The sequence below is a fragment of the Scyliorhinus torazame genome, chromosome 2 (genome assembly GCF_047496885.1).
Source record: "Scyliorhinus torazame isolate Kashiwa2021f chromosome 2, sScyTor2.1, whole genome shotgun sequence".
Lineage (NCBI taxonomy): Eukaryota > Metazoa > Chordata > Chondrichthyes > Carcharhiniformes > Scyliorhinidae > Scyliorhinus > Scyliorhinus torazame.
This window is the reverse complement of record NC_092708.1, coordinates 251989219-251998340: the sequence shown is the minus strand read 5'-3', so window position 1 is coordinate 251998340 and position 9122 is coordinate 251989219. Positions and strand designations below refer to the sequence as shown.

General features: G+C 47.9%; 1 protein-coding gene across 1 annotated transcript in view; it reads left to right on the top strand.

Moving 5' to 3' along the window:
* The first annotated feature begins 555 nt into the window (after positions 1-555).
* Positions 556-9122, top strand: part of LOC140397332 (sushi domain-containing protein 6-like) — a 61040-nt gene continuing 52473 nt past the window's right edge. The window contains exon 1 of the mRNA XM_072486147.1: positions 556-1034. The gene's annotated coding sequence lies outside the window, so the exon portion shown is untranslated. The remainder of the gene's footprint in view (positions 1035-9122) is intronic.

The window sequence follows — 9122 nt, the reverse complement described above, 5'->3', positions numbered from 1 at the left end:
AATTCTGATTGGTGCACCAGCTTCAAATGGTGAAATTTGAAACCAATAAAAATCTGGAATTAAAACGATCACCATGGAAACCATTCTTGATTGTCCTAAAAAAACCATCTGGTTCACTAATGTCCTTTAGGGAAGGACCTTGGGGTAATTAGAACAATAAATGCTGACCCAGCTACCTCCCACGATAGAATAAAAAAACAGAATGATATAGTCCAAACACAGCTATGAAAATGAGGACGAACAGTCTCATAAAGATTCAAAGGGTGTTGTAAGGTAGGAACCAATTTGCGTAGAGCAAGATCTCATGGACATGAGATAATGGCCGGGTTACCTGGATGTGATGCTGATTGAGGGATAAATATTGACCATATCACATGGGAGAAACCCTCTATTGTCCTTTGAATAGGACCGTGCAATCTGACGTTTCAACTGAAAGGTGGCATCAGAGGCAGTGCAGCACTCCCTCAGTATGGCGCTGGGAGTGCCAGTCTGGGTTATGTGCTCTGGTGCGGAACTCAAATCCAGGAAGACAGAATGGGTAGGTCTGTTTATTAGGAGTGGTATAACCACCTCAAGCTGCCGTTTGAACTGAAATATGCGTTGCTCTTTACTAGATAGATGACTGGAACCCATTGTGATAACCTCGCTGTTGCAAACTGCCTGAGTGTCGCAGGCAGAAAATGTATTCATCATAACTAAACGAAAAGGAGGGTCTTGCCCCTTTAAGGATTGCAAACCCAAAACATGACCGATTTGACCCGGCGTCCTTATTGGTGGAAGTTGTGACGAGTGCAGTTGCTGAGAGATGTTTGGAGGAGGAAGTGAGCAGTGGAGGTGCGATTGGATACATTAGCGATCGGATATACGGCCCCAGCTCGATACACTGGCGGCCGGATACATTTTGGAATCGTGATACATTTTGCAATCGGATACACGATCCCATTCCCTGGGATAGAGACTCCTGTGCGTGTCTGGCAATGGATACAATGTGAATGTCGCTCTGAGCTGTAATCGGGTGATCGCTTTACTCGGGGGTAAGTTTCAACCCTAGCTTTTCTTTGTCACTTTCAGCTCGGCCTGACTTTGCTGGGACCTGGTCAGTTTCAGGCGGTCAAGAGCAGTTCGGCCTGTCTCTGCGGGGACCTGGTCAGTTTCAGATGGTCAATATCAACTCGGCCTGTTTTTTGCGAGGGACCTGGTCAGTTGCAGGCGGTCAATAGCAGCTCGGGGGGCGGGGACTGATCATTTTCAGATGGTCAATAGCAGATTGTCCTGTTTTTTGCGAGGGACCTGGTCAGTTTCAGATGCTCAATAGCAGCTAGGCCTGGCTTTGCGGGGACCTGGTCAGTTGTAGGCGATCAATAGCAGCTCGGCCAGACTCTGGGGGGACCTGGTCAGTTTCGGATGGGTCAATCTCAGCTCGGCCTGGCTCGGCTCTATCTGTTGACTTTTCCAGGTCGCTGCGACAGCTAGAGGAACTGGGTAGCGTGAATTAGGATCAACCGACTGTGTCCAAGCAGGTTGACCTGGGGAGCTTGTCACTGATGTTGCTGCAGTTGTGTTGTTTAAGATAAAATAAATTAAAACTTTGGCCGACCTATATCATAATATTTCTACTTCACAATCATTTTTAAATGGCGATTGAGTGTTCATATTTTTCAAAGGAAATATTTGCTGCCAGATCAGATGCAACCCTTTTGTGTCTTTTATGCGTGAATGTTGAAATGATTTCCTCAGAACCATAGGCGAACCTAGAAGAGGATCCAGTTACACAGGAGTTTGATAAACTCTTTTTTTAAATTCCTATTGGCCTTTCGAAACAACCGGAACAACCCTTGTGTTGGAAAACAATCCATGGTTAACCCTGATTCCCAAGGATATTATAGTATCTGGGTCGCTTTTCCATTCTTTGTCCAGATCAACGCACACTCATTGGACAAAATGACAGATCCGTTTGGTTTACTAAACTCTGCTGATCGGCCCCGGGGTCCCTCAACTGGGAAGGGAATAGCTCGGCAGCAAATCTGGGAACTGGCAGCTGGGTGCAGTGGGTGTGACTTGTCTTGATGTGCGCCACCGCCACGGCCGTTTAACTTCATTTGTAACATTGCCTTCAACGGCCTGGATAACTTGGGCTGCTTTTTGTGCCAAAGTTTTAAACGTGGCTGTCACCGCCGGTGGAAAGTCGACAGTGAAATCTAAATACCCCCCAAGCGATGTGAAGTGCACCCACTCTCTCGGGCTGTACGAGGCTGCCTGCCTGTCATAATGTGGAGGGTGTTGACCCATTTAAGCACAATGGACCAATGGTTCTGTTAAAATAGTGCCACATGAACACATGAGGAACCGCCCACTGATATCATCACAGCCATTTTCAGGTTAGGAGCTGGGCTGATTTCTAAGATGCAGAGTTGGTTTAAAATAAAAGCCAGGTCAAATTTTCAAAGCATATTCGGTCAGCCAGCTTTCACAAGGGGCACTTGTCAACAGTTCTCCGGGTAGGGTCGAGGAGGAGGGAGAAGGTTGCTTTTACAGCGTGTAACAGTTTTCACAACTTCAAGACATTGGCTTTGCAAACAGTGAAGTGCTGCTGGAGTATGGGCTATGTTGTAATGTAGGAAACAGCAGCCAATTTGCACACCGGAAACTCCCACAGACAGCAGATCCATATGTTTTCGGGCTGTTAGTCAAGGGCGGGAGGACCCCTGGGGAGTACTCCCCTGGTGTTGGACATAGTGTCATGGGGTCTTATGCATCTACTTGAGAGGACAGCAGAGAGCTCAGTTAAATATCTCACTAGAAGGACAGCACTGCAGCACTCCCTCAGTGCTGCACGAGAGGATGCAGGCCTGGATTATAGGCTCAATTCCCTGGAGATGTGGACTGCAACCCATCGTATTCTGACTTGAGGTTAGAGTACTACTTACTGAGCCAAGGCTGGAGCCTCTCAGTAGATCTGTGGATACCTCGGGGCATAAGTTGGGTGTAAACTGTTCACCGGAATGCCAAGCGAATGAACCTAAACGCTGGCAAAGACAGACTGGGAATTTAGGCTGCACTGACTGATGGAGCAGAGCTGATTGGCAAAGCTGCCATCTCGTCAGCAATGAGCCTCTCTAGAGGATATCGCACTGAACAGACAATATGATATCTTGGATTGGAGGAAATGCTCTATGGTATGAGGAAGAATACCTTTTGGAGGAATACAATTAGTCTTCTCTGCACAGTGGAGATTGTGAGCAGGAGAGAGTTTCAAATTCCAAAGGATGGGATGAAGTAGATAGATGGTTTCCAATAGCTGAGATGTCTCGAATAAGGGGCCATGGCTATCTAAGATTAAATATAAGGTGTTTGAAAGAAAAAGTGCTGTTTTAACTTCTTTCAGGTGGTGTAGGCATCGCTGGCTAGGCCAGCATTTACTGCCCATCCCTAATTGCCCCTGAGAAGGTGGTGGTGAGCTGCCTTCTTTAACTGCTGCATCCCATGTGGTACACCCACAGAGCTGTTAGGGAGGGAGTTCCAGGATTTTGACCCAGTGACAGTGCAGGGACAGCGATAAATTTCCAAGTCAGGGTGGTGAGTGACTGGGAGGGCAACCTCCAGGTGATGGTGTTCCCAGGTATCTGCTGCTCTTGTCCTTCTAGATGGTTGTGGTGTGGGTTTGAAAGGTGCTGTTGAAGGAGCCTTGGCGAGTTGCTACAGTGCATCTTGTAGATGGTACACACTGCTGCCACTGTTCGTCGGTGCTGGAGAGTATGGATGTTGAAGGGGGTGGATGGGGTGCTAATCAAGCTGCTTTGTCCTGGATGTTGTCGAGCTTCTTGAGTGTTGTTGGAGCTGCACCCATCCAGGCAAGTGGAAAGTATTCCATTACACCCCGACTTGTGCCTGTAGATGGTGGACAGGCTTTGGGGAGTCAGGAGGTGAGTTACTAAGCTTCCTGATATACCAAGGAGATATAGAAGGATTGGACAGCAGCTTGTGTGGGGCACAAGTATCTGATGGAGTGTATTAGTGGAATGGCCTCTTTTCATCCATTAATTCTTTGTTTCATTTCATGTTCATGCATGAGTGATTTCCAGAAGGAGTCAGTGATTGGTATCAGAAATCAAAACCCTAGTTGACGTCCTCCTCCTCTTTCCGCCGCCCCTCCCTCCACCCTCAGCCAGGGACACTGAAGCCATGTGCATGCCCAATCCACCAGAGACCTCTGACAGTGTCAATAATAGTGCCCCATCCCCGACATGGCTGACGTCATTGAATTCAGCAGCTGGTCAAACCTTCAGATCTTCCGAACAAGTATTGTGCAGTTCTCGGTTCTCCACCACAGGGTATTCACCCACTGAGCTGGCAAAGTGGGCGGATGACTCTCGCTTCCTTTGCCCAGCATGCTGTGAAAGCCTGTGATCGTTCCAGTGAAGTTCGTTGTTGCATATCCCAGTAAAGTTTTTCAGCTGGCACCATTGGGGGTGTGGTGAAGGTGCAGTCACATCGCTTATTTTAATGTTGCTCTCTTTTTGGCACTAATTGTATTTGGCGAATGTTCCCATTTTGCATCCAACACACCCAAGGCAAGTATAGTGTGGGTTCACAATGGAGTAAAGCATCCTTTCATGCCTCACAGGTTAAATACACAGTAAAGTAAAGTTGCCATAGTCCCAGATACCCATAGACTGCTTTCCCCTTTGAGGGGGAGAGCTGACTGGTGCAGATGTAGCGTGAGGGCCACCACACCTGGAGCAAGGTTGAGAAGGCGTGCCTTTTATGAATAACCTCAGCTGGTACGGAAATTGAACCCACACTGTTGGCGTTACTCTGCATCACAAACCAGCTGACCAGCCAACTGAGCTAACCGGCCCACGGCACATTCCCCTCAAAGGGGACCTTCAACCGATGTTATACACCAGATACATCGATGACATTTTTTTCCTTTGGACCCACGGCGAAGAATCACTGAAACAACTACACAATGACATTAATAAGTTCCATCCAACCATCAGACTCACCATGGACTACTCTCCAAAATCAGTTGCATTCTTGGACACACTCGTCTCCATCAAGGACGGTCACCTCAGCACTTCGCTTTACCGCAAACCCACGGATAACCTCATGATGCTCCACTTCTCCAGCTTCCTCCCTAAACACATTAAAGAAGCCATCCCCTATGGACAAGCGCTCCGTATACACAGGATCTGCTCAGACGAGGAGGAGCGTAACAGACATCTACAGATGTTGAAAGATGCCCTCGTACGAATGGGATATGGCACTCGACTCATCGATCGACAGTTCCAACGCGCCACAGCGAAAAACCGGACCGACCTCCTCAGAAGACAAACATGGGACACAACCGACAGAATACCCTTCGTCGTCCAGTACTTCCCCGGAGCGGAGAAACTACGTCATCTTCTTCACAGCCTTCAACACGTCATTGATGACGATGAACATCTTGCCAAGGTCATCCCCACACCCCCACTACTTGCCTTCAAACAACTGCGCAACCTCAAACGAACCATTGTTTGCAGCGAACTACCCAGTCTTCAGAACAGTGACCACGACACCACACAACCCTGTCATGGTAATCTCTGCAAGACGTGCCAGATCATCGACATGGATACCACTATTACACGTGAGAACACCACCCACCAGGTACGCGGTACATACTCGTGCGACTCGGCCAACATTGTCTACCTCATACGCTGCAGGAAAGGATGTCCCGAAGCGTGGTACATTGGCGAGACCATGCAGACGCTGCGACAACGAATGAACGGACATCGCGCAACAATCACCAGGCAGGAATGTTCCCTTCCAGTCGGGGAACACTTCAGCAGTCAAGGGCATTCAGCCTCTGATCTCCGGGTAAGCGTTCTCCAAGGCGGCCTTCAGGACCCGCGACAACGCAGAATCGCCGAGCAGAAACTTATAGCCAAGTTCCGCACACATGAGTGCGGCCTGAACCGGGACCTGGGATTCATGTCACATTACATTCATCCCCCACCATCTGGCCTGCGAAATCCTACCAACTGTCCTGGCTTGAGACAATTCACACCTCTTTAACCTGGGGTTACCCCATCTCTGGATCTGTAAAGATTTAATCACCTGCTAATGCTCGCATTCCTAGCATTGTTTGGCATCTTTGAATTTGTCTATATATGTGTTTCTGGAACAGACCTCTTCATTCACCTGAGGAAGGAGCAGCGCTCCGAAAGCTAGTGACATCGAAACAAACCTGTTGGACTTTAACCTGGTGTTGTAAGACTTTGTACTGTGCTCACCCCAGTCCAACATCTCCACCTCAAAGGGAAAGCAGCCTGTGGCCATTTGGGGCTATGGCGCTTTGCAAAGTAAAGCACTGTCCCATCAAACATTCCCAGGTCAGGTACAGTGTGGGTTCAGTCGCGCTGAACTCCATCCTGTCCCTCGATGCTTTCTGGTGCTGACAATTTGGCATCGATTTTTGCTGAATTGGGACCGTTTTTGTCCAAGGGAGTCGCACCACTAATAATGAGGTCAGACACATTTCATGTGCAACCACACCAACTATGATAAAGAGAAAGCTTTCAAAGTAACAATCTGGACTGGATTACAACCAAGGGTTGGGGGGGGGGGGGGGGGTTATTGTGGTGGGAACAGTATTTATGCCTTCTGGTTGTTTTTATTTCAATTTTGTACTGTGGGAGTCTCACGGAGGAACCCTACTCAACCTGTGCATGTATCGGTCGCGTTTGGACTCTTGTATTGGAGTTTTCCTAAATTCCATTTGCAGATATTTGAGTGACAGTGAGTTGTATTGCTTGGATTATTTGTTCTGTAATTTCGAATCTCTCCAGCTGAACGCGAGTCGACTGGGCCGTGGGAAGCCTCTGAAAACAAGAAAGCAGAACAGACTGTGTTTCACTTCCAAGCAGTTACTCATACTTTGTGTAGGCTGCACTTATGCCCACGTCATATTTAATTGTGTCTTAATCACTGTGTGTGTCTCTCTCTCTGTTCCCAGTCCTTGCATGTTGCAACTTTTATTTCTGTCTCTGTGAAATCCTTCTTGAATTTTTGTCGGGAAGCTGCGGGTTCCACTGCAGATGAGGCTGTTTCCTGGAAACCATCTTTTTTTAAGCTGCCCTGCCTGTTTGTTCACATCTCTGTTTGATCTAGTGGCTGTGTTAAAGTAAGAAAGGGTTTTTTAAATACTGCCTGTCACAACCTTATGATGTCCCAAAGAGTTTTATAGTTAAAGTACGTTTTGAAGTGTCCTCACTGTTCTAAGGTATGAAATGTGGCAGCCAGTTGGTGTGCAACCAGGCCCGACTACAAATGGTAATGACACACTGGTCAGATAATCTGTTGTTAATTATAAATCTGAGATAGATTTCTGTTAAGCAAAGATAATAAGGGATATGGACCAAATGCAGATATATGGAGTTAGGCCACAAATTGAATGGCAGGACAGGTCGAGGGGCTGAGTGGCCTACTGTTCCTATGTTCCAGTGATGTTTGAGGAATGAATATTGACCAGGCTACCTTGGAAAACTCTGCCTACTGTTTGAACAGTGCCACAGGACCTTTTATGCCTAACCTGAGAGGGCAGACGGGGGTTTCGGTTCAACATAACTCATCCAAACAACGTCACTCTCTCAGTAACACAGCTGAAGTGCCGAGATTATGTGTTGGGGAGGGCCTTGAACTCATGGACTTTTGTGTATGTGAGAAGGACAATCCTACTTGAGGCACCAGAGAACAAGGGAAGTGGGGGGAGGCTCTGGAAAATTCCTTCAGGATTAACTTTAGAGATAAAGTTTCTCAATTGATACTTTGATTTCTAGGATTCCAGAAGGGTTGACCAACATTGATCCCGAGTGTTATTTCAGTTCAGAACTTTGATCTGTGACAATAAGGATATAAGCCATATAACCCATTTCAACAGTTGTGTTCTCATCCTGCTGCAGTGCGCTTGATATCTCAGAGGCAAACTGGGCAACAGTTAATTTGTTTTGGTGCTACCAACAAGGTGCAGGAGCGATTAGGAAGTGTGCCTCAGGCTAGAAGCTAATCGAGCATATATTTTGAATATAGATACCCAGGAGTCAGTCTCCTTTCCCTCTCTGCAACATCACCCTATAAGATTCCTCCGGTAGCCTTCCCACCGGGCTCCTACCCACCCCGCCCTCTCCGCAAGGTTACAGTGGGATAGGCGAGGCATAGCCTAAAATGGTTCATGCTTCAATCGAGGCCCTTGAGTGGCAAATTAATGACTCACCAAGCCTCCATTTTCCCATTTGTGGGAGGGCTCCAGGGACAGGGGTGCAGTCCAGATAGTGACCCTGCTTAGGCCTCGGGCAGAAAATGAGGGGGGCAAGGGCCTCCAGCAACATCCTCTTTTAAACTTTGGGCAATACCTGCCTTCCCTCAGCCCCACCCTCGAACAAGATCTGGTCCCTGTGGGTGGTCCCTCCCCCATAACCACTGCAATAACGCCAGACCAAGGCAGGCCAGCAGCACGGTTCAATTCCCGTGCCAGCCTCCCCGAACAGGCGCTGGAATGTGGTGACTAGGGGCTTTTCACAGTAACTTCATTTGAAGCCTACTTGTGACAATAAGCGATTTTCATTTCATTTCTTCCAGTCCGCGCACGTAACCTGATCCTGGATTCCAGGATCTTAGACTCAGGGGATTGCTTGCAGTCCCAGTCCTGTCCACTGCAGCTTCTGGTGCTGCAGGGACTAGGCAGCTCTCAGAGTTGGGACTTTCTCTCAAGTAAGGGGTGGAAGTCCCATTTCCAGTCGATTATAGCTCTTTGGAGCGTTAAGTGACTGCGGGGCAGCCGGTGTCAACAGCCTTCTCCACTGACCTTTTGGATTGTGGGAAGGGAAAGCCTACCCTCCTAAAAGTCCAGGCCAAAGTCTTGTTCGGCCATCAACTGCACCCGTTTCATCGCTGCAACCTAATGCAGCGATTTAAAATCCTCTGCCTCATCTTCACATCATGCTATGACCTCCCTCCAATTATGCAGGACGGAGTGTGAAATGAAAAAGCAGCTGTTAATAATGGGATTTTTCAGCGAGTCAAAGGACATCCTTATTGTCACAGATCAAAGCTCTTAGACTCACTGTAACGGAGCAACACCGGTC